We start from the raw sequence: 25,626 nt of genomic DNA, 5'->3' as shown, positions 1-25,626 counted from the left end.
TTCCTTGGGGTGTTTTTTGTTACTTGAAAATCTACAGTAAACTAGTCATAACAATATTTTCTCATGAGAATAATGGTGAACTAAGGCCTGGTTTTTACATTGACATTACCAGCTTCTCATTGCTGCCAGGGAAATTCAGTAGAGTTTACAGTGGTATTTCCAGCTATATTAGTTTTGCTGATTTGTTGGTATGGTGCATTATAAAACCATTAAAATCTTAATAAAAAATTAATGTAAATAATTTGCCTATAATGCTTTGAAGTGAAGTGTGGCTGATTTGTATAGGCTGTCTGCTGATTGATGGCATTCATTCCAGTAGTGCTGTATTTGTTTTAAACAACAATTGAGTAATTATGTGGAGACTGCCAGGTACAGAAGGTGATTCTCAGGCAGATAAATTATATTCCTTGATCTCATTGATTGGGTCTGCTGTGGGCCTGTTGATTCCTACTTGTAAATGTTTCCTATCAGGATTGTAGAAAAACCTGCAAATGTGGAAACTGGTCGTAAACTGGTACATTCCTCTAAATACAAGATATTAGGATAAAAATCTATTTTGGGGCATGTAGTTTCAAAACAGTGATTTAGATTATCAAGTTCTTAGAGCAGTAATTTTTTGGGAAAGCTGGAGGGTTACATGGCTTCTAAAGCACTGTAGTGAATGTGGAAGCTGGGAAGAGGAGGGAGTTATCTTCCTGTCACTAGACCCTGGAGTATCTTGAGTGATGAAATATATAGTTTGAGAGTGATCATGTATTTCCAGAATCTAAACTTCATTTTATGAAAATCTGATTGGTTAGTATCATATAATTCATTGGATAGATAAGATTACAGATTGGTGGTTTCTTATTCTAATCAGCAGGAGAAACATATTGATTGATGATAAAGTGTGGTCAGTATTCAACACGTTTTAAAATTTTTATTAAAGCTCCTAATTCAGTTCTTAATTCTATGAAGAGGGAATGTACAGTAGTATATGAGTGTCTTTTTTAAAAAAATGTATCTAATGTTTAGAAAATTATTTTTTTCAATGCCCCCAAGAAGAAAAGTCATAATGTATATGTGATAGAAAGAACAGATCATATTATCAGTCATGGAAACTGCAAGATGCAAAGAATTTTCATCTCCAAAAGCACAAAGAATTGACTGCAGATCAGTTTTAACATCAAGTATCTAAGTGGAAAACCCAAGCAATAATGAGCTTAAGGCTAACAAAATGGATGCTTATAAAGGCCAGCAAACCTACCTCTTCAGAGCTAGTTGCTGTTCACAAAACAGGCTGAGGAATATAGCCAGGTTCTTATGTAGCACTGCATCTGCTTTTGAGGCTACTGCTGACATTTTCCTTTGCAATTTTGGCATGACTTTCACCTGAAAGAAAGGACTTTTTTTGGGAAATAAAGCTGCTTCTTTTAAAAAGCTAAATAAATTTACTCTTAAAGAGAATGTTCATCTCTAACAGTCTTATACTTTCTAATTAAAAATACCTACAAAAGTCATTATATGATTAGTACTTGTATTGGAGGGGAGGGGAAACGTGTATCTTGAATGGATTTGCCAGAGCTTCTTTCACCTGCTCTATTAAATCACAACTGATGAAGAGCAACAAACAGCACATGGTGCCAGACCTTGCAGAGCTTGCAAAGTCTCACTGGGCACTCAGAAAAATACATCAAAGTACATGAATCTGTTATGTGTATAGTCACAGCTGTGTATTTCATGTAGCCTGCTACTCCATTTTTCCACATGGAAACCATGTTGGTGGAATTAAAATATGACGATGAATTCTCACATAATTGAGGTAAATGGATAATGTCTAATGGCAGTGTAGAATGGTATTACTGATATCTTGGGCCTTACTCTTAGGGCAAACCACAAGGTGGTAGGTAAGTCTGATAATTATAATTTAAGATTTTGTTGCATAAAATTTGTGCTTGGTGGCGTACTCTTCATGAACAGATATGCAACAATTTTTGTGTGTCTTTATACAGGGACTGGCAGCATGGTCCCATGCTGATGTACTCTGAAAGCCAGCTATCCTTTTTTTCTCAAGGGGCCAAATTAGTACAATTAAGTTTAACTAAACACAATTCTCTTAAACTCTAATTAGTTTGAAAGTGTCATTTCTTGTCAGACCTGATACTGCAGGGACTGGATACTTGCTTACCTGGTTCTTTACCCCCAAGTGTATAATTTGGGTAATTTGATACACGCTGGAGAACTGAGTTGGGAAAGGTAAACTTTTAACAGCTGATTTTTGTTTTCCTGATGGTTTCGTGTCTATTGTAATCCTCAAAGGACACTGGTGACTAAACAGAATTTTATAAGGTATTGTACTTAATGCAGTAATGTAATTGAGTTATCTACACTGAGTAGATAATTCATTGCTATCTTGACCCTCTGCAGTATGCAAGATTCAAACCTAACACAGAACGTACTTTCAATACAGCTACCTCAGTGTCAAGTGCCCAAACAGGTAATTTAATGCATATTAGAGGACTGCATTAGTAGCAGACTAGGGCATAAGGTGATGCTGCAGCAAAATAAATCCTATCTAGCTATTTGACAAAACATTCTGGTGAAGAAGAAAATAAAATGTGTTCTGGTGTGCAGCTGAAGTCTTTCTTTGAAGATACAAACTTGAATAAGATTTCAGGACACCCTTCTTGAAATATCATCTGCTCTTGTGTCAGTCTGGGCTACAGAGAGCTGTGATACTGATACTACGATTGAATCTGAGCCCAGGATTTATGCCGTCTGGCTTTAAATTCTGGCTGGGGGCTGCATGTGTGCATGCACAGGCAAATGGCTTCTTTGTACTATGCCTCTTTGTTTATAAAATGGAAAGATTCATTTTCCAGTCTCAAAGGAGTTTTGTGGGTTTAAATCCATAAATTCTGGAGGCATGCAGGTCTCGTGGTAGATGTGGTCATTATGGTAATTCCAGAAACTTCAAAGATAGTAGAAAGCACTACCATGAACTAAAAAAATCTAGGTTGCAATGATTACATTAAGGACAAGTGTATACTAGTTAGGTACTTCTCAGAAATATTTATTTTTCTTTACTTTTAAAAATCTTTCATACAGAAAATACTTCTTTTTGGAGTGCGCCAGCTTAGAATCCAGAAGCTGTAGGTAAATGCAATGACACTTGGTATCAGCAATGTTACTCTGTCTTACTAGTTCTATGAAAAAGTCTCTGTTCAACAGTACTCTCCTTGCTAGGAATTCAGGCTCTGAGAATAATATTAATTTAGTAAATAGTTGCACTAATTTCTCAGCTTGGTAATTAAAGTGTGGTGTAATTCACAGCAGTGAAAGAGAAAGAACAAGACCAGATTCTAAGGAGTTTAAAACATCTGTTGCAACCTTCCAGCCCTTTGTGGTACTCCAAAAGGGTAAAAAAGAATCACTGTAAGAGTTGGAAAGATGTTTTTGGCAACACAGTTGGGTGCCACAATGTAAGAAAGATGTTTTTAGGAAGAGGCCAAAGGAAGGCTACAGAGATGGTGAAAGGCCTAATCAAGCCCTGTGAGCTATCAGAAACTAAGATTTGTTTTGCAGAGAGTAAAGTTCTAACCAAGTACATTCCCTCTGATTATTCCTGCAGTTGTGGAATCTGGGAGGGTGGCTGGAGGAAGGAGCAGGGAAGGAACCACTGCTTTATATTGGCCAAACATGAAAACTTAGTGCCATGCTTGTGGAGCTGCTTTAAAAAGTGTTTGTGTAGATTCCTTTGGTGTGGTAAATGGCTTCTTGGATCACATCTATGAAGATTTTTACAAGAACAAACTTCAAACAAGAACATGTACTTATTTTTCTGTTACTTTGAAATACCTGTTCTGGTATTCTGAATACTGGCTTTCTCTTCTTTTTAATGTTCATTTAAAGCTATGGAAAAGCACATTTGTCTGTTTAATCTTTATAAGCATATTCACTAATTTTGATTTCTGTTTTCCAGTGCAGAGTAAACACTGGACTAAACTCTAGCATTAGCAGTTTTACTGTTTATTGTGTAAAAATGTAAATATACAGGAGTTTTTATCAGAATGTCTTACAAACTTGACTAAGCTAATAGTGTTAGTGGGGAACAGCCAAAAAGTTGTATCAAATATGCTGTTTCATGAAATATAAATCAGACCATCACTAGTCATGAAACTTTATGTAGCAGTGTATTAAAGTCACACATTTAAAAACACTCAAAACATGAGTGTTCCCATCATTTTATCCCGCATTAAACTTCAGATCTATGTGTATTTATTGTCATAGAAATTTGTGTTAATGTAGTGCCTGACTCCCAATGAATAATTTGCAAAAGAGGTGGACTGACAGTTTCTCAGCATATTGTGTTTGCATCTTAATGAACACTTTCTGCTTGGTCATGATCAAAATAGGAATACATTTACATAATGTTAATCAAGTACTTTTTCTTAACATTTGGAAAAGGGCAGGACTTAAATTTAACTTTTACTATGTGCATGTCTGTAACACAAATTTAACAACTAGTTTAAAGTACAAGCTGCTGTCGTGGTGAAAACTGATGTTAACTATCCCTACTACAAGTTCTATATTAGATGTTCTTTTATGATGTTTTATAGATTGATATTTTATAACTCATTCCTATTGCTAGCTCTCTAGACAGAAATCTTATCTGAACTTTCCCTAATCTTTCTCAACCTTTTTAATTTAGAGGATCACTTTCCATTTTTAGCTGTTCATGGAGTCATAATTCTCTTCTGCTGGTTTGGTACCACTTTTTCTTTGGAATCAAAAAGTAACAGGTGCTTATAAAGATCTTTGAAAATTTTTTGACTTGCATACTAAAGGAAGCAGGTTTGGATTTTGTTTTGGTTTTTTTTTTGTTAGTTTGTTTGGTTATTTTTTGTGTTTTGTTTTGGGTTCAGAGGTTTTTTTGTTTGTTAGTTTTGGGGGGGGGGGTTGGGATGTTTTTGGGTTTTTTTGGGCTTTTTGGTTTTTTAAACTTTTTTTGTGGTGGTGGGGGGGGTTTTGTTTGTTTGTTTTTTGTTTGGTTGGTTGGTTTTGGTGTGGTTTTGTTCTTGTTATATTTGCTTTATTTCCTCTCTTCATTGTTAAAAGTAGAAACCTAATCAGCTTAAAGCTGAGAGAAACAGAGAAATATATAGAGAGGTAAAAATAGATATTTTTAGACAAAGTGATGCCAGACCTCATTTGTGTGCTACCTCTGTTCTTTGTAATGGTATTTTGTATAAGAAATTATGAGAGGAGGCATAAGAAAATAATTTGTGACACTCTTAATTAAGAAGAAAATGCCAGTCATCTTGTATTGGCTGTGTAATTTTGGTGGGGTTTTTTATGGTGGGTTAGTTTTTTGTGTTTTGATTGAATTTTTTCTCTTCATATTCCAAGAGTGTCATGTATTTAATTGTTTTATTAATTGACAAGCCAAAAGTTAGCATTCACCTTTCTGGAGTCAGGAGATTTTTCTGGTGAGAGAAATTTGTATTGGCTTCCATGGAATGTTCTGGCCAAACGACGATGTGGCAGAGCACAGGCAGTAGAATGGAAAACTGAGAAAGATGAGGCTATAGAAAAAAGAAATAAGAGTAAAAACAAAACCCCAAAGGATCACTTTCCTGCTTCTATGACAGTGTCTTTCATCCCTTAGCACTATCCATGCCCATAACAGTATTGCTGGGCCTGCTTGGAAGTTTCAGTGCCATTCTTGTGATCTTAGAATCAGGGCTTAGTTAATGCAGTACTCTTAACTCTGTCAAGTGTCCTATTGTTATAAAAATCATATGCAGACTGTATGAAGTAATTCTGTCCCTGAACTCGGTTCATACAGTAGAAACCAGTTGTCTGTCAGCTGCTCACTGAGGTAAGCCATCCATTATCAGTGTTAGAACACTGACCATTGGACTGCACCCTTTATTCTGCACTGACCTCGCACAATTCATTTTCCTTTGGATAAATAGGATGTCTGTGTGTACAGCTGTAGGACCACAGCAGGGAAAAAATAAGTAACTGAGACCAGTAATAGCAACACAATGATAACTTGCTTTCTCTTTGTAATATTAATCTATATATAGTGACTTTATTCCTGTGAATTGTTTGATTAAAACCCATGAATTTACTGAGAAAATATGAATTTTTCTTTCAATTGCTATGCAAAACAAATAGTGGTCTGACTTTTACCATCCCAACCTTTTCTTAGTTGAAATGACTGACATTTCCATAGCATCAGAGGATTTAGACAAAATGGCTTTCTCCCAGAGTCTCTAGCACTGCTTTCCAGATGAAGCAAATATTTCAAGAGGATCAAACTGAGAATCAATCTTTGTCCCTGGGAGATGAATTTTGTTGTATTTTGATATGGCCATTGAAAATGTGCATCAGTCCTGTGTTTCCTTCAGCTCTTTGCTGTGTCTTCATTGAAAACTCTTGTCACCTGTTCATGTTTTACCATACTGGCTTAAGCCACTGATGGAAATGGGTTTGTGACAAGAGGCTAAGATGGAAGGTAGGGCTGGGGAGGAGCAGACACATGGCCCGTTCCTCATTCCTGTTAAGGGATGGTACTTCTCAGGCTCTGCTGTGTCTGCTTGAGCTCTTCTGCACAGTAATTGAGAGGCCAAAGGAGTTGACTGCACTGGCATTTGGAATTTTAGGAAAGCTAAACAAAAGCAGGAGACATCTGTTATCACCTCTACTATAAATACTGTGAAGGAAGCAGACACTCTGGTAGTAAAGCACAAGTTTATTGACCAGCTTCATAAAGATGATTACCGGGTTTGATTTTACAAAGAGTTTGCCTGGTGTACAAAGTATTCATACTAGCTGAAGTTATATAATGACAATATGATGGTGTGCTTTGTTTTGAGAAGGAACAGCAATGTTTTAATTGTCCAGATTCTTTGTGAAAGGACATAAATTAACAGTTCACTATTGTGAACCTTTGCATTCATTCAGTGCTGGGATATATTTATTTTATATATAGATATATATATAGATAGATAGATATTTATATATTGATATAATGATACTATATATTATTCAAGCTGATATATAATAGTTGCTTCCAAAATAGATACTGACAATAGGCTGTCCTAGTGATAGGCAGAAGAGTGATTATTTTCACTTTGGAATAAGAATTCTAGTGTCTTGAACAGTCTTTCAAATATACATATTTAATTTTTTTTACTGAGAATTTTTTCCACTCAAAGGAAGTTCTCATTTTGTGCTAGAAGATATTCTGCTGGGTCTCTGCACTTCAAGGATGGAGAAATTGATCCCTTAGCATAAGTTTAATTTACATAAGTATGCTATATCCGTGTTGCATAATTATAGACCACCAGTACGAGCGGCAGAATATTATATGTCTGGAACTTGAAAAAATATTTTAATTTGACATTTTTGTATTTTTTGTCAGTCAAGGGTTGGTTTCATTTTACTGAATAGTTAAATAGAGAAATGATGATTGAAGTAGAAGCTGTTTCAAGCACCTAATCTGTATATTAGTCATCTGCATATTGTAATATCAATGTTTTGTTCTGTAAAATAAATTTTCCTTCTCTTTTTCTTCTTTTTCTGTAGCAAAATATAGGTATAAGAATGCATATGACTAACTTGGATTGAGAGATAAATCTCTAAAAATACAGCATGGAGCAGAAAACAAACACAACTGAAACAAACCCAAATAACTTCATTTGCCACAGCATAGAGATTATCTGGACCTTGACATATATAAGAGAACTTAAGAATAAATACTTCCAAGTGATTTCTGTTTGTCTGGTGTTCACAGCTTCTTCAGGGTGGAAGTGGGATTTTTTTCAGGAAGTATATATGAATTACTCGAGGTAAATATCTTGTGAAACATTATTGTTTCACATTATTGATTATAGAGAAATCTTTGAAAATAATTGAATTTTTATTCATTTTTTTATTCGATTCAATAATTGAAATTATTGAAAATAACTGTTGAAAATAATGAAAAAATGAAAAATTATTGAAAATAGAGAAATTATTCACATTACGATTATAGAGAAGAGGGCTGGAGTTTCTAGCGCTATTGAATACCTCGCAGGTCATGGCGCGGCTGCGGTGTCAGCAGGAGGCAGCTGGAAGCAGAAAGCTCGGGCTCGGGCTCGGGCTCGGGCTGTGCAGGCATTGGGTCAGCCTGGCGGACCAAGCCCCTCTCCACAGCTGCTGGCTCCTTCTGTTCCTGCGAGCTGCAGGTTTTGTGGTTTGGTGCTGAAAGACAGCGCCGGGGAGCCCAAGATGCGGCTCCCCAAGAGAGAAAAGGGAGAGAGCGGCACGGAGCCCAGCGGAGCCGTGTGAGGCCCAAGCTGCGGCTGCTGGAGCCGAGCGGAGCACTCAGTGTTCCAGTCCCGCTCCCACAAAGTCAGGCCCAGGAGAAGCGTCGGCTGATTTGTCTCAGAGCCCTGTCAGGTCCCAGCAGGTTCTGCCTTGTCCCTGTTTTCCCCGTTTTGAGCCTGGGGAAGATAAGCCTTTGTTTTCCCATGAACCGCAGGCCCAGCGCAGTCACCGTTTTGCCTTTGGGAAACCGCACCGGAGGCTGTCTTCAGGAAGTGTTTTTGGTTGTTCTGTGGTGAATCTCCTTTTGGGGCTAAAACACTCTTTTGTGCACTTTTATTAATATTGTTGTGGTTATTGCGATTTTTCAGTAAATTGTGATTTCATTTTTTAACCTTTGCAATGTTTCCTCCACTATCAGAAGGAGGCAGGGGATATGGGACAGCTTGAAGGGGTTTAATTTTCCTGCTGGGTTTTAAAGCAGAATAAACTTTACCAAATTAAAGTTGACATGGCAAATTTTGGCTAAGGGATAGAATTTGTGGAATGTAAAGTAGAATAAAACTCTTAACTGATATAAAAACATAGTTTTTGTTTATTTTCTCTAGGTGTATTGACCTGGGGGAGCTGTCTTTCAACTGCCATTGTCTTAATCTGGACTGCTTCTGCATTGATTGATAAACGTGGATTTTCTTAGATCAGAATAATAGTGATTTTATCCCTAAGTGTTTAGCTTTATTCTGTTACTTTATTTTTAGTTGTTAATGGAAACTAGGCAACAGCAACTTGTATGTGGGCATCTTAACATTTGGGTGTCTTTAAGACAGAGGAGTAGAAGCTTCAGAGGGTTTAGGAAGTACTGGGGAGATTTCACTTTGGAAAAAACAGCTGCAGGCTTGGTGCTTAAAATGACACCAGTAAGAGTTGACAAGGTGTGTTTGAGAAGACACTGATAGCTGTGAACAGAACACAAATAGGGCCGTCATAGCTGAAAACTCACAGCTGTGAACTTCACTATGACGTACTTGGCATAATTACTTACTGATCAGCAGTTTTTGGTGTTGGTGGCAGGGAGTTACCTTGGGTGGGGTTTTTTAGTTTGGGATTTGTTTCTGGGTGTACTTCTATTAAGTACTAGGTGCTTTTTCCCCTACAAGAAGTAAGTGCTTTGTTCCCAGTGGCAGAGCTTTGGGAAGAAAGGAATTGGATGATATATTCTTCCCTTTTAGTTTACAGGTCTACAATCAAAAAACTTGATTACTGTTATTTGTGTCTGCCAGCACAAATACCAAGTGTATTGAAAGATCTTCTGGTTCCTCACTTGGATATATTGCTACATGCTAGTAAACTTCCTCTAAGTAGACCAGCAGCTCTGTATTCTTGGTTCCTATTCAGTCTCTAATAAATGAATGAAGAAATACCTTGAGTAATTTTATAATAATAGGTTTGTTCTATAGAGCAGAAGTTTGTGCTTGGAGGGAGTTTAAGGGGAGCTGAAGTGATGTCCCCAGTGTTCTCAGCCTGTTCACAAGCCTTTTGTATGTCACGTTATATTACTTCTGAGCTGGAAGATACTAAAACAAAATCCATTAGGACAAGACCTAATGTTATCTCAACTGCCTTACATATAAAAAGATCCACGAAGACTGTCATTCTTCTGATAAAGAAAGCCACATGTCCATTCCCCCTCAAATTCCTGCAGCCTTATAAACAAATATTTGTATTTATTCTTTGATAAAGCAGCCGTAGAAAAAAGGCTGAGGCAGTGGATTGCATAAGCCTAATGGTTGGAAGATGGGATCCTCAGGCTGCTCATTGCTTTCTGGCCTCAGAGTGTTCCCATTCAAGTCCATTAAAAGCTACCTAAAAAAAACTTTTAAAAGTTTTTGAAACTGCTGGATTTTTTTTGGTTTTTGGCTGGAAGTAGCACTACTTATTTACCTCCAGTGCATCTGGTTAATCCTTAAGAGTGCCTGGCATTCTTTCATTGTAGTGTACAGGGGTATATTTTTCTTCTCCCTAAGATGGTTTCCCACCTTTTTTTTTTTTTTTTTTTTTTTTAATGGCTATTTTTATTTTAACTTCACTTGCTAGAACTGTGGTTGTGTTTTAATGGTGGCTTTCAGTAAACCTTCAGACTCTTTCTCTCCAGTTTGGGTTAACAGACAAGTTCTTATTCAGCTGCATAATGTAAAATAAAAGGAGAACATTGTTAATTATGAATGACTAGGCTTATTATCCATGTCCAGAAAAATATTGCAGAATTCTGATGCCCTTCCCAAGGGTAACTTTGAGATAGCTGTGAGCTGCCAGGTTTATTTTGTGTAGACTATTCCCAGATCTCAGTAAATAATAACACAGGCTTTTTGAACTTCTATGCAACAGTATGTGAACTTACGTGTAAATAAGAAATTCTGGATTCAGTGTCGGCTCCTTAGTGGAGTGTAGAATAACACAACATACTCTAATTGATAGCCAATTTATACATTAGTTTTTCTTTCTAATTCTTTTCCTTCCTCCCCATGTTTAATGCAGTTTGACCTCATGAATTCACCACATGAAATGGGGAATTAAGTATGTTGTCTTGGTTGTGCCTGAACCCCCAGGTTGTTAGCCTGGAGTAATTAATAGTAAGGCACTCCAATATTCAAATATATTTGGAGGTCCTCAATGTTCTTGAAGGTTGATTTGTCTTTAAGATCATTGAAACAGAAGAAAGTCTGTATGTTCCATTGCTTGTATTATATTTGTGGAGAAAGAAAAATTAAATTAAAAAAGCTGAATGTGTAGAATAGCATTACAAGCTTTCATTGGTAAATCCATAAAGAAAATAGCAAATTCAGTCTTACGTGCAGACTAAAAATTTGCACTACTATTGACTTACATACAAACGGAAACATTCATGTGGTACTTAATGTGTTCTGAAGTTTTATGAAATAATATTTTGGAGATTTTTTCGTTTTCAGGTAGCTGAAGTTACCAGTTTTATGAGTTGTGAAATACAGCTCCCATAACCCAGATGACTTCTGTACCTTACCCCCCATACTCCCCATTCCTCTTGGATGGCATGTTCAGCAACTGAACGATCTCTGTATTGTGTTTTAATAGCATTAATATTTACTTTTCTTTTTAAGTCCTGGCAGTGAAGCAGAAGGTTCTGATTAAGTGTAATCCAAGACAATACTGTATTTCAAAATAGCTGTATTGATTGCAAAGCTGATATTACTTTGCCCTTAAACAAAGGGAGCAGTTTATTTTCATACTAATTTTGGTGTTATATACCTTAATCTTTGCAACTTGAGTTTCTTTCATATCTGAATGATATAAACAATGTGTTTGCTCTTCTAGCCAAGACAGTTCATTACAACTTATAATGGGAAAGTTTAATACATTTTTGGCCTGTGATACAATAATCAGTTCTGACAAACTTGTGAAGCTCTGTAGTGCTTCAGTGCCTTCTACTGATTTTCAGCCAAAATTAAGGATTCAAATCTGAGAAGTCTTAATTTTTAACTGTAACTGAAATGTGTGTGTTCTTTTGTGCACAGTTTATTGGTTTTGATCCTATATTGTCTGCCTCAGGATAAAAACATAGGCATAATAAGATTATCTGATATGCAAGGGACATGAAGAGATATGGATTAAAATAGGTTGCTGTTTTATAGGCATTACATGGATGCCTCTGTTTTTTTTCAGTGATTTGATGTTGGCTAATGGAAAATGTTAAGCATATTTCCTTCTTTTCTTTTTATATAAGTTTCTGACAGGAAGTCTGTAGCCAAATATCAGTTTATGATTTCCATCTGTTCATGTATAATAGTGTCTTATAATGCAGTCCAGATTGCTGCCCAATGGAAATGTCCTATAGCAGGAGATAGGCTTTCAAGTGATTGTTATACATACTAATTATTTTCTTAAATGGGTACTTTATATAATTGTGAAGACACAGAACTCATTTGAAAGACAGCTTCCTTGATGCAAAAATTCCCACTAATTAGAAAAAATAGTGCCTCATCTTTCTAGTAGCAGTATTTTTTAAAAGAAAGGTTTGCATAGTTGTACTACTATGGTAAAATAAGAAAATAAAGTACATCCTTAGGCTCAGAAATACATCCTTAGGCAACAGAAACAGGAAAATTGATGAAATGTTTCTTAGTTGCAAAATTCTGTGATCTCTGCAGTGTATTTCTCAGCTAGTTGAAGACTAGATTAAGGAGCATTTATTGTAACAGATATAATTTTAATTCTGAGAACTCAGGTGGTTTAGACTAATTGATAAAACTGTTAAAACTCTAGCTTTTGAAAAGATGTATGTCAGTGTATGTTTTACAGTGAAAATTTTCACCTTTCCCAGCTGGGGAAAGGGACTTGGTAATGAGAAACACGTGTTCCTGTATGGTGAGAAAACAAGACAGCAAATAAAAAAACTTTACCTATGTTATTCATGCTCTTCATCACATCAGTCTTGATTTCTGTACAACTGACTGTAAATCACTGCAGGGGAGTTGGACTAGATGACCTTTAAAGGCCCCTTCTAACCCAAACTATTCTGTGATAAATGGTAAATTACTGTTGCTTTTCTTTATAAACTTTGCAATCAAGTTACCTTAAAATACCTGTACTCCTTGAGAGTTTCCTGCTTTCACATGCAATGATAATCTGAATAATAAAATTAACATGACAAATCATTTTAATATTTATCAGTTTAGGACTAATTTAAGGACGGCTGTATTGTGTGTTAAATGAGCCAGGATGCTGTCAGTGACTTCCAAATTGGGCTGAAAGTGCCTCTGAGAGGCAGAACTGTTCTCAGCCTCATGAGGTTTAGCTTTGTAATAGCCTAAATAATTATTATCAAGAGCTCTCACTTCCTGAAAAAAATGTGTTTCATATCCATGGTGAATTTCCTTTCACCAAGGCAGTTGCAGTTGTTTTAGTGTCATGAATGTGAATTTCTATGGGTTTTTGCAGCTCAGTTGTTATCAATTCAGAACTGTTCTCAATGAGTAAGCTGATTTCCTATGGTTTGCCTCCTGTGGCTGTGTTCTTTGCACAGGGTGACCCTTCACAGAAGAGCTGGGAGTATTCCATCTCAAGTTCAGAAGTAGGAACTAGTCACGTTTGTAGTCATGAGGGAGCGTGTCTCTATCATTTTGGAAAATGAAAGCCATTGGATTCAGCTGCTTTTTTGATGAATATATTGGATGAGCTCGTATCTGGGCTGAAAGCAGGGATTGTTCTCAAATGCTGATATCCACAACAGATGTGCAGAGACAGCCAGTCTGACTCCCACAGCTCAGCCGGGCCAGACAGCGCCGTTCAGCTCGTGTCAATGACCGCCCTGCAGCCGCAGCGCTGCGCTCACCTCTGCCGTGCACTGATGCACAGGCTCCTTTTCCTCCTCAGAGAGGAACAGCACGAAACTCCTTTGCTTCTGAGGTGTTGAGAGGCATGATTTAAAAACAAAACCTCACAATACCTAAACCAGCTCCTTTTCCCCCTCTGAGCAGCTGGAAGGCACAAAAGCAGAGCAGAGCCGTGGCAGCTCATTGCACTTTTGTTAAACAGGAAATGTTGTATTTTGAAATAAAACTTACTCTGTACAATTTTTAATACAGTTTTTAGAAGTCAATATATTACAGAAATTGTACCTCAGCTGAAGAACTGGTTAAAATGGGGCAGACAAAATTACTGAAGTTCCTGATACTTTTTAAGTGCCACATGTAAAGTCAAGTGAAATTTCTACCACCTGTTGTAGTTGCAGTCTTGTGACATTGACTTTTCCATAGCCTCTGGAATAAGTGGCTGGTACTTTAACCAAATCACCATTGGGATAATATGTTCACCTTTGGGAGCACAGAGAGGGGGACACTTGGACAGAATAAACTCTTTAAATTTGACATAGTTTTGCTGAAACACAGCTATGCAGATGTACTGTGGTACAGCCGTGCATCTTGTTTGAGAATTCTCAGTTGGTCATAGGCTAGTAGTGTACAGAGATGTGAGGTCCTGATCGACCACAATTAAGATACATAATTTCCCTTTGGTGTAAAATTACCCATTTTGTCATTGATAGTGTGATGTATGAAATGTAGTGAGAATTTTTACCCTGAGTCAGTTTTAATCCTGCATATTGATGTCAGCCCAAGATATCCTTGCCTTCCTGAGAAGATAAGTTGGTATGAACTAGGTGTCAGAAGAGGTGTGAAAATATTTTGAGGTGGCTGTTTGGAAACTAAGAGAAGTTACTTTAATCAAGGACTGTAGAAGTAATAAGACTTCAGAAATTATTTTAATATGAGCAAGAGAGGGTGTTTACTACTTACATTCAGCCATAGTGCTTCTGCCTTTTTAAGGATAAACTGTGAATTGGAAAAGAAGAAATGATGAAGTAGCTATAGAACAGTAACTGAGGAGCTGAAGGATGAGAGTATGCACATTTTCAGTGTTTACTCATCATGGAGCTTCCTTTGCACCACGTCATACTATAGAGGACTGTTGTCTCCTGACTTTCCCTCTATCTTTTCTGCCCAAACTTCAGTATTAATTGTTCCTAACATAATATGCTGTCTTCTGAGCACTGTTGTCACATGGGTGACAATTAAATTTGCTGAGTATCATGAGTTTAAACTTTATTTTATGTTATTTTATTCATTATGTAACAGTGTTGCCAGAGAGTCTGTATCATGACAAAGAAATTTTTCAAGTTTCCCTCTACTCACTCTGTCTAAAGAGCAACTTCACTATTTAATATGTATCTGGAAGGTGATGTGTCATCAGAATTCACCAGTGGTATTTTTTCCTTTGAAGTATCCTAGATAAATAATGCATTTCTTATAAAAAACTGTATCAATCACTATATCTTCCCAAGAAGTTCATAGTAGTGCTTTTGTAGCCCCTCCCCCTAGTAATGGCTTTGATTAAAATATCTTTCTGATTTAAAATTCTGAAGTAGTAACTTCCATTTCATATAGCAGAAGGGAAGACTTGTGTGTTTTTTCATACATGCTTTATTTGAATTATCAACAAATATATATCCTTACATGGCTGCAGCTTGTTAACATAAAAATGAGCTTCTGAACCTTACTATTCATATATGCAAAAATAGTAATTGAAGCTTATGGAATTTGAGGATGTAGACTTAATGCAGCAGCGTGAGAAATTTAAATTGTGTATACAGAAACCATTGATGGTCACTGGAGGCTCAAACCAAAGCACCTCAGGAGAATTCAGGTTCATGAATGGAGATGTGAAGAACAGGGAGAAAGTGCTTTAGATTAATTCAGTAGTTTTCATACTGGCATAGAAAGGAAGTGTTATGGCTGTACAGCTTCTCTGGGGAAAGCTGAGTTCAGACCAATACCTGCACCCCTGATGAGGGCACAGTGTCACAGCATCTTTGGGAATTCAGGCTGTGAAGTTTCCACAAACCTTTTCTTCAAAATAGAGTTTTAACATTGATATTCATAGCTGTGCTGACCATGTAATATTTCTTTAAAATCAAGTTAAAATACCATCAGTGCCATGGTACTGAGTTCAAAACATTTCCGCTCTCAATGGCACCAAAAGGATTATTGCCTTAGAGAGCTCTGCAGGTTTCAGCCTTATTAGAAATGGGTTAATGCTAGATTTTAGCCTATTGACTATTGTTGGAAGCAGATTACTTTGCTTGTATAAAATAAAATCTGACAACTGAAAGTCTTAATGTCTGCAAAAGATAATCTGACCAAGTATGTGAGTGTTCCTAGTGTTTGGTTTGGGGTGGTTTGGTTTTTTTTCTCAAGACCAGTCAACTCTTTGCATAATGTGCAATTCTGACTGCTAACAAAACAGTATGTAAGGCTAAATCATCCTTCTTGGCTTAAAATGAGTATTATAATGAATTTCAAATCTTAAAAGAGAATCTTGATTCTTCTTTTTCTCTGAACTTACTGGCGTGAATTCTTTTTGCCTTTAATTTCAGTGGCATTGCCTTACCCAGCACAACACTCTATAATTCTGACTTGTAGTTAGTTCAGTGATGGTATGTCTTCTGATAATGAATAATTATGCTGCATTGTGGTCAGGAAGCATTGGCAGAGATTGATGAATACAAATGTATTGCATCCCTTACGGCTGTAGGACCAAAGTACTGAGCAAGGGGGCTGTTTGCAGCTTTTTGTATCAGCTGCCTGAGATACAATTGAGGGAATTGTTTGCCCTTTTGTTCTGGACAAATTCTCATCAAATAATCCTTGTTCATAAAAAGATTTGGGAGAAGACTGGAATATTTCTCATGCATGTAGGAAAATAATTATTTTTAATTAAAAAGCTTAATCCAATCTAAATCAGGATTAACACCAAGAGGCTTTCAATGAGCCAGCTGGCTCTGCTACCAGAGGGAACTTTTTTGTACAAAACCACCTTACTGTACATCACTAGCCTGGACTGTTTCTGTTTTTACCAGGCACAAGGAGCTCCATATGACACTGACATGAAATGAGGTCAAACTCTGGCTTGTATAATCTTGATTTTGCTAATCAATGTCTTCTGCAAAGAGATGTTATAGTAGTGATGTTGATATGCAAATATTTGAAATATGATTATGACTGTTTCTTATAATGGAGAAGAAGGATTGCATTAGCTGCTAGTTGTGTCACAAATGTTCTATAATGCATGGTTTCAAACTCGTACTGAGGATTTCATGTGGGCTTCTCTCATGAAAGTCTAGCTGAACTTCCAGAGTAGGGCCAGGCCAGGCAGGGTATGTGTTGAGAGGACTTCTTTGTGATGTTCTGTCTATGGACTCCTGGAGTCCACTGGGCCTCTGCTCCTTTGAATCCTCTGAAAGTCAAAGGGGAAGGGCTCCCCTTAAAGCAGGTGATTATTTTATTTGTAAAGGTTCAAACCAGGTTGATGCTGCCTGTATTTTTGTTCCTAGTTCTGCCTGATAATAGCTTGGACTTAGGTATGAAGGGGGGAAGGACACAGCAAGAAGAGTTTTCCAGAGATAATTAAAAAGTTTTAATTTAGTGTCTGCTGTAATTCTAGCATTTAATTAAAAATAGGGGGGCTTTTGTACTTTCATTTACTTAAAATAGCTTTGATGTTCCTGAAATGTAATTTTTAAGTGGTCTATATGTTGTTAGAGCTTATCTTTATTCATGCTTATCTTTTTGATCTCCATTGCAGAGGAGGTCTTTAGGCTGCAAACCTTAGATTGGAAAAAAAAGATAAAGCAGTATTTTTTATCTGTGTTGATATTTTAGCTACATGAAATAGCAAATATCTTGATTAACAATTCACATTTTGAGAGAAAAATAAAATTTACTTCTGATTTATGTATAAAGCAGACACGGTATTGAATTAAATTGAAGTTCTTAAATTAAGCTAAGAGCAAGATAAATGGTTGCCATAAAGAAAACAAAAAATATAACCAAGAGCTTATCTAATCAGCATTTTAAAAATGTAATTAAAATTAATTCTGTAATGACTTAACAGCCTCATGCTCATGAAGCACGCAGGCTCATTTCTGGTTTTCTAAAACTTCTTTCAAAACTTCTGTTTTACACAAACTCCTATAACAACATTAAGGGTAGAAATCATGTTTATCACTGTAAATGCTTAATCTATACATAGCCAGTGTCAATTAAGCAAATATCACACTTTATCTGTTGGTGCTACACAGAGTTCTTGTAGGGTTAGTCTTGGTACTCCAACTTCCTAAGATTCCTAGCAAAATATTTAGCATTTCTACCTTAACCACGTCAGCTGCCGTTCTGATCAGAAGGCAGTGCTGTTTGCTGTCTTCCTTTTTTTGGCTGTTAGACCAGATGGCAATAGCTTGTTTTCCAGATTAGGTTAGTTTAGCCAAGAAGTGTGAAGACAAGCAGGGGTATAAGTGCAATATGTTGCAAATAACAGTATATCTTAGCAATTAGTTTTATTAAACTGATGACGACTTACTGGAATACAGCATTGTCCTTACATTTAGGTCTTTCAATGATTTTAACAGACAGTTTAGTGATTCTTTTTGCTTTTTTTCTAGTCAATACCCTTTTAAAAAAGTAAATGATTGTATGGCTGCAGAAAGCTCACATAGTAATATAGGTAACAAATATATATAAATAAGCACCAGTCTCCAGGCTGCCTTACTAAATAGAATCAGACACTCTATATTGATCTTGCTTTTTTTCACTATTTGAATCAGACTGTTCTTGAAGGAGTGACATGCATATTTGTATAGTGGAATGCTTGTGACAACTGTATGTGTGTAAAAAACAGTTCCATTAACTTATCTTGCTAACAGTGCAGACCTGCTTTAAGATATTAAGGCACTCTAAATAAGAGCAAACCCTGCTGTTTTATACTCGGCTGAGGTTTATTATTTAGAGAACAAATCCCTGATTTGCAACTTATTTTTCTTTGCTCTTATCATAGTCACAGTGCTTCGTAACAGTTTACTGACAGTTCCGGTGTTCTGAAATGCCACAAATCTTTTCCTTGTGTGATACATCCTTCTCTTTACAGCTGTTTACTTGTCCTAACAAAACAAGAAATTGCAAGTGACTGGGAGAAAATAAAGATGAATGGTGACTGTTGTGTTTACTTTCGTGCTAATTCATCAACTTGAAGTCAACACTTGGGTCAAGCAAAACAGATAAGTCTGAAGTTGGAAAGCTCATGGAGCTGCTTGACATGTGCTTATTTTAAATATAGTACTACATCATGGTGCCTAAACATGTTGCTTTTGTAGATTTTTACCTAACTTTATAGTTAGCATTATGTGCAATATTCAGGAGTCATAGCAGTGATGCTGTAGTTATAGCTGAAGATGTGTCTTAAGTATGCACCTTTTGTTTTAAAGCATTTACAAATTGAAAGTTTCTTATTAGGTGAAATTATGTCTTCTATTTTTTTCTGTTCTATTGGATGCTATTTTACCAAATATTTAATATAAGCCATATTATTTCTGGGAACCATGCTTCTTGGGGTACCTAAAATTTGATTTAAATATGCAATTCATCTGATATCTAACTTCCTATGGGAGTTTGTCTAGTTTTGCCATTCCTGGGACAATTTGAGATGTAGACCCTTACCTGTCCTACATATTACTAAGAGACAGGTTGACTTAATGATACATGCATGGTATTCTTGGTCTTAAATCCATAGTCTTTAATTAAGATATTTTGGTCAATGAAATGCTGGAAGAAAAATATATAAGGCTGTATGTTAACTATAGTTTTAAGAAAAAAAAAAAAGAAAAAGAAAGCAAGCAAGTATTTGGTCAGACCCTAATCTCTCTTCCATAACAAAATTAGCAGAAAAATGAGAAATGCAGGCTCTGATGTTCAAACCAGGTTGGATGTAGATGTGGGATAGTGATTTCATTGTAAAGAGTAAAATCAAAGCCTTAACAGTATTACTCACTAACCAGTATGCTTCTACTTACATGTTCAAAATAAAGTCCTGGCAAAAATGCTGTCTTGAAATAAAGTGGCAGATAGCAAATGCCAATGCAACTGTAGTAGGCTTTTTGGAATTGCTCCTTCTAATTTTCAGGCAGCTGCTGCATTAGATTTCAGTTACCCATCTCAGTGCCTACTTGGTCGTCTGTGTTGGGATTTCTTATTTTTTCTTTTAACTAGTTCCAGTGAGCATTTGTTGGAGTTTAAAGTGGAGTTTGAAAACCATTCTCTTCTGTCTGGGCAGTTCTGAAGTGCAGAACAGTCTTTTCCTTCTGTTCTGAAAGTGCATTAACCACTGTGAAAGAAAATGTTTTGGCTATATTCGTGCTTTCTACTTGGTCACTAAACTACTGGGGTTTATTACAAAATACCTATTTCTTTTCTTACATTACTGGAAAAGAAACAAGCTGGGATAAAATTTCTAAAATTAGTCAATATAATTTCTTGCTGATAAGGCAACTTAATTCTTAGAAGGGGAAGAAAACGTGGGGTTTTTGACCAGACCGGAAAAGCTTTAAATTACTTCTCTGGTATTATTTTAAGCTTTGTACTCTATTTCCATCCTGGTTTGTGCTTTGCACGTGATCTTCGCTTGCTATAGTCAGAACAGGGTTCAGGGCACATATGTGCTAAGGCTGTCCTGAATTTGAAGACTTTGTAAAGGTAAATGTTAAAGGTTTTAGCAGGTATTTCATGGGTTGATTAGGACAGCTAGACTTGCAAATGAGACCAACAGTCTTTTTTGTCTAAAATGTAAATAACGAAAAAACCTTAAGGGTTAAGATGTTTTTAATTAGGAAATTTGTTCTGAACCACGCAAATAAATATCTAAGAAAAGAAGAAAGTAAAAGGTCTGAGTTATTCTCTTAACTGGAATAAGTTATGACTACTGCAAAAGGCAGTAGCAGTGCTTTCCACAAGTGTCATTCCCTGAATGGTATCGTTATTAACCAAAATTTCTGAAGCTGTGAATTGATGGGTGGTAGTGTGTGTGTGAGGGGCTGGGAATGCCACAGGACTGTCTACCCTCTGTCTAAGGGCAGTGGGCTGCTGCTGCTTGCATACCAGTGTTCTTGCTGTGTGACTCAAAAAAATTAAAGAAAACTGCATTTTTGCTTCTTAGAAATCTCTGTTATTATTGCCCACAAATACATGTTGGTCTTTAATTCATTAGGTTTCTAGAGAACCCATGGTGGTTCTGCTCTTAGTAGGACTTAAAACTATAGCAGAATATAGTTGTTAGTTATAAAGGTCTTTGAAAAAGTTGGTATGTTAATACTGATACCTTGCACAAATTTAAGGCAGTTTTTATTACTTCAATCTAAAATTTTCCTTTATATTTAATTGGGTAAAGTGACACAAGTCCTCCATGACCATAAATTGTCATAGCACCATTGATTCTTCTTCTTCTCTCCATCCCTGAAGTACCTACATACAGCTGCACTCTGGTTTGTGAGTTGTGTGCTGCTAAACAGCTCCCAGAGAGGCCACGTTTCAGTGACAGATGAAGGCTGTGTGTATATGGTGGGTGTTGAAAATGATTCAGAACATGAGCTTTGCTACAGAATTATGATTTGGTTTTAAGCTGTTAAGCTGTTTCATTCTTCATCAGTGTAGAATGGAGTCCATAGTGAGTAGGTTTGCAGTCCTGCTCGGGTTCAGTATTTAGACCAATCATATTTAACGCAGCTTTTGGGCAGGGAAGCAGCTTGAGAGCTGCTCAGTGCCTCAGGCTACCAGCTGCTTGCCTAATTGGCCTGGGAGCACAGTGGAAAGAAAGCTGAGACACCAAGTCACCTGGCTTTGGTGTTGTTCCCAACTCAAAGAAACCTGCTTATTGGTTTAACGTGGCATCCAGTAGTGCAGATATGCAGCAACAGTTTGCTCAGGGGTGGTGCTATCAAGGCTAGCTGCCCAGTTCCTTCACATCAAGCCAGTGTGGCTGAAGTTTGAATCCATGTCTTTTTCTTCTGTAGGGCAACACTTGAAGGCTGCTGAGCTAAAATTTATTTTAAGACTGAGTCTTTCTTCATCTGAGTGGGAGCTTTCACAGTGAAGCCTGGCAGGCACATAAGACACATTGAAGAGAGAGCCTAAATAATATCTGTAGATATGTACAGAAGGAAAATAGATGTAGAGGACAAAGAACATAGTTTGGGAGAGTAGAGCACTATGCTCTGAATTATTTTTCCAGTTAGTTGAACTTGATTTTGACAGCCAGCAAGGCTCTAAATGTGTCTTTCATCAAGAGTGGTAAGTACTAAGTTAGAGGGTAAAGAAGGATTTCTGATTTTGATAGATTTCTTTGTTCAGAAATCCCAGGGGGTTCTTATGCTTCTGTGAAAAATGTGAGGAATTTGAAATGTTTGGTTTTGTTAATCTTTAAGTTGTTAAAACCCATGACACACTGTTTTCTTTGGGAAGATTTTATATGCAGTTAACACTTGGATTTGAAGTAAATGCTAATAAGCTTGTTTTACCTAAGACATTTATGTGTTTGAATGTGCAAGGAATGTAGACTGTTACTTATGATCCCAGTCATTTGTTTCTGTAATTATTTAAATATTGTTCATTTGGGTGATTTGTTTCTGTAATTATGTAAATATGGTTTATCTGGGTTTTCAAATATTTCTAGATGTATGGGGTTCACTGCATTTGCTCAGGTGATTTTATTAGTTGAGATCCTTGGCCTGTCCATTTCTCTCCAAGTGTTTCTTGTTAGTAACTTTTGAGCTTGTTGAGAAGCTGCTCTGACTTGAAAGGGCAGTGACCTTGAAATGAAGGCGCAAGGATGAGATGTTGCTATTAGTGTTTCTGCTGGAGGAGAAGACTTACTTGCCCTTTATATGTTATTTTCGGGTAGCATGGGACTGGCAAACCAATTTGTTGTTAGCCATGATATTTTGTGGTTTATTGCTACAATAGGGTGGCTCAAGAAATGTAAGTTATGCTAAAAGGCTGAGTTATAGAAAGAGGATTTAGAAGAATTTAGGCTGTAGACAAATAGGTGAGAAAACAAACTTGTTATACTGTTTGCAAAGCAGCTACTTCAGCCAACTAAGGACTTTCTGCAAGTAATTCATCTGCTGGTAAATAATCAGTTCAGCAACTGTTATTGGTACTGCCTATGTGCAAAGTGTCCTTGCAGTTGATGAAAGTTTGCTTGCAGGACACTGCAGATGTTGAACAAAGTTTAGCCCAAGGGTATAGCAATAATATTGTGTATTACAGTGAAATTAAACAAATAATAATAAAAAATGTGAGACAGAATATCATATGCCTTAAAATTATCCTGTATTACAGTTTTATGAAAACCTGTCTTATATTCAAAGGTATCACTTATTTAAATGCTGCATATCTTTTTAAATGGGTGTAGTTATGTAGAATTTAGAGGGTATGATCTTAACCCTGTCTAAGCATTTGCTTCTTAATAAGTTTTTCCTACAACAAGAAGATTAAATAGAGTGCAGAGAAACCTATGCGACTGTAGGACATTTTGTCCACTGGATCTCTGAGAGGAAAGAAATCACCCATTCTGATTTTTAATGTTTTTTGAAATGATTTTCAGTGAAACAAGTCCAACCTTATGTAGACAGGTTCTTGTAATCAAAGGTATGTTTGCAGGGCTGTCATATAAGGAGATTTGTAGTAAACACAATATATTTAGTAAATACTGCTCCCTGTCTGCCACATGTAAAATATCTTTAAAGCATACATTGCATTTTCTACCATATTTCTAAAAACATATGAGTATCATTCATTTTTCAGCCATTATAGGGCTTCTACTTCCAAGATTATTTAAATTTTATAGAAGAGCAAAGGATGAAAATGCCCATTAACTCCTTAAATTCTCTAACTTCTGATTATATATGTATCCCATCCCAAAGACTAGTCTCAGCATGTTACCATTACTGTACCTTTCTCTCTCTCCAAATAATAAATTAACCTTATAAATAAATAAAATTCATAATGCATCATTTTAAGAATTAAATTGACTTTTCAGTAAGTATCAGAAGACCTTCCTGATTTCACAGGATAAACTGCCGATCTATTTGTGACTTGGAAAAAAATGTGTACTTTTACAAAACTAGCGATTTTCATAACTATTACTCATAGACTAGAATGAAATAGGCCTTTAGGATGACTGACCAGGTTAGACACTTCCAGGTGCTTCCTCTGCTTCTCACTTAACTTCCCTTGCACTTTAGCAGTTTACATCCTTCACTTCATTTCAGCTTTTGTTTTTCAGCTACTGCAGTTATTTCAAGAAGGTGATTTTAGTGCTTCATCTTAAAGATTAGTTGTTGTTTTAGTTTGAAATTTAAAGCCTCCTTTTTTTTTTTTTCCCATAATAGGACTGTCTGTATACTTCAGGCTTGTGAAGGTTCTGCTCCATACCTGAGTTCTTGCTTTCCCCCTTGCCGTGGGAAGAAGCTGAAGGTGGCTGGATGCAAGAGCCTTTCTGCTAATTGCATCCAATCATGCAGCTTTTATATCTTCTGCATGGTCTTTAAAGTGCCCTTATCACACTAATTCTTGAATCATCAAGGTTTAAAATACCTCATTAGAGGAATACTTCTCATCAATCCTCTTGCAAATCATGTCTCTCTCTCACAAATGTTTCCCCCTTCCATGTATAAGAGGAAGCTCTGTGCCAGCCAGCCTCATCAGCCCTGCGGTTCTGTGCAGCTATGATTCAAATCTAGCTTAGATCTACTACTCTGGTGTAGAAAATACCAATTAAATTTGTTTAATTTCAGCCTCTCTAGGTGGTATTCAGTATCTATGTAGCCTTGTGCAGCCACATGGTTAACTATGTTCCCTACCAAATGCTTCCTCTAATCTATTACTGGCAGAAAGGGGAGAGTTGCCAGTCCCATTTTTTTGTAGCCATGTTCAGAGAGATGAAACCTGAGTCTGTTGCCTCATCTCTTTCCAAAATAGGACGTTTGCCAGCATTGATGGGAGAGGTAGCAAATGAGAAAGGAAGGAGCAAAAACTGTGACTGATGTAGTGGGGAGCAACAGATGTCATGTGGAAAATTGAGATATACTCAATAAGCATTTCCTACAAACATTTTCATACTGATGTAACTTAGTTATGGGGTGTGAGATATGAGCATATGAGAGAGTGAGTGAGTTTAAGCTTTGAAGCATTTCAGACAGATGGAAGTTTGTGGTTTAAGACAATTTACGTGGAATTAAAGGGTAGGCTATTCACAGTTTGATGATTCTGCTTTAAAAGTGATTCTGTGTTATAATTAAAGAGATTTGGTGAAAGAGAATAGAAGGAACTGGTCTAAAGAATCAAGGGAAGTAAAGGTCAAGAGCTGCTGATGCTGTTACAAGCGTGTCGTACATAAAGAGCTATACCCTATAAAAGAACATAATACAGAGAAATACAGGTTACTCTTGTGATACCAACTTCAGCTTACACTGTTGACAAATGCAGATTTATTTGAATACATTATTAAAAGCAGTATCACCATAAATGAATAAGTGCTTTGATATCTGTATTACAAATTGTATTAATGTACATACTTATCAGGAACAGAAAAAAACCTGAGCCTCAATCAGCACAAGGTATTTGATATTCTGCAACATAAAAAAAAAAAAGCTGTAATACTGTGAGTTTTATTTTCCAAATAAGCTTTTAGCACTTGAAGCAATGTTCAATTACTCTGAGTTTTGCCCTTTGTATAAAAGGAAAGATGGGTTATTTGCAAAGTACTCACTCAGCTAAAATGTGTTGTTCAGAGCTTGCCTTCCCATGTTTCTTTCTTTTTGATGTATTTGATGTATTTCAGTACTCAGAGATCACTCACCTTAATGTTACCTGTTTTGTAGGCACCTCTTGCTTCTGTTCTTGTCAAACTTAAAATTAA

General features: G+C 36.5%; 1 protein-coding gene across 1 annotated transcript in view; it reads left to right on the top strand.

The window, feature by feature from the left end:
* The window catches only part of HS2ST1 (heparan sulfate 2-O-sulfotransferase 1), a 77,391-nt gene that overhangs the window by 33,674 nt on the left and 18,091 nt on the right, over positions 1 to 25,626 (top strand). The gene's annotated exons all lie outside the window — the stretch shown is intronic.

This window comes from Poecile atricapillus, chromosome 7 (genome assembly GCF_030490865.1).
Source record: "Poecile atricapillus isolate bPoeAtr1 chromosome 7, bPoeAtr1.hap1, whole genome shotgun sequence".
Classification (NCBI taxonomy): Eukaryota; Metazoa; Chordata; class Aves; order Passeriformes; family Paridae; genus Poecile; species Poecile atricapillus.
This window is presented reverse-complemented; position numbering and strand designations above follow the sequence as displayed.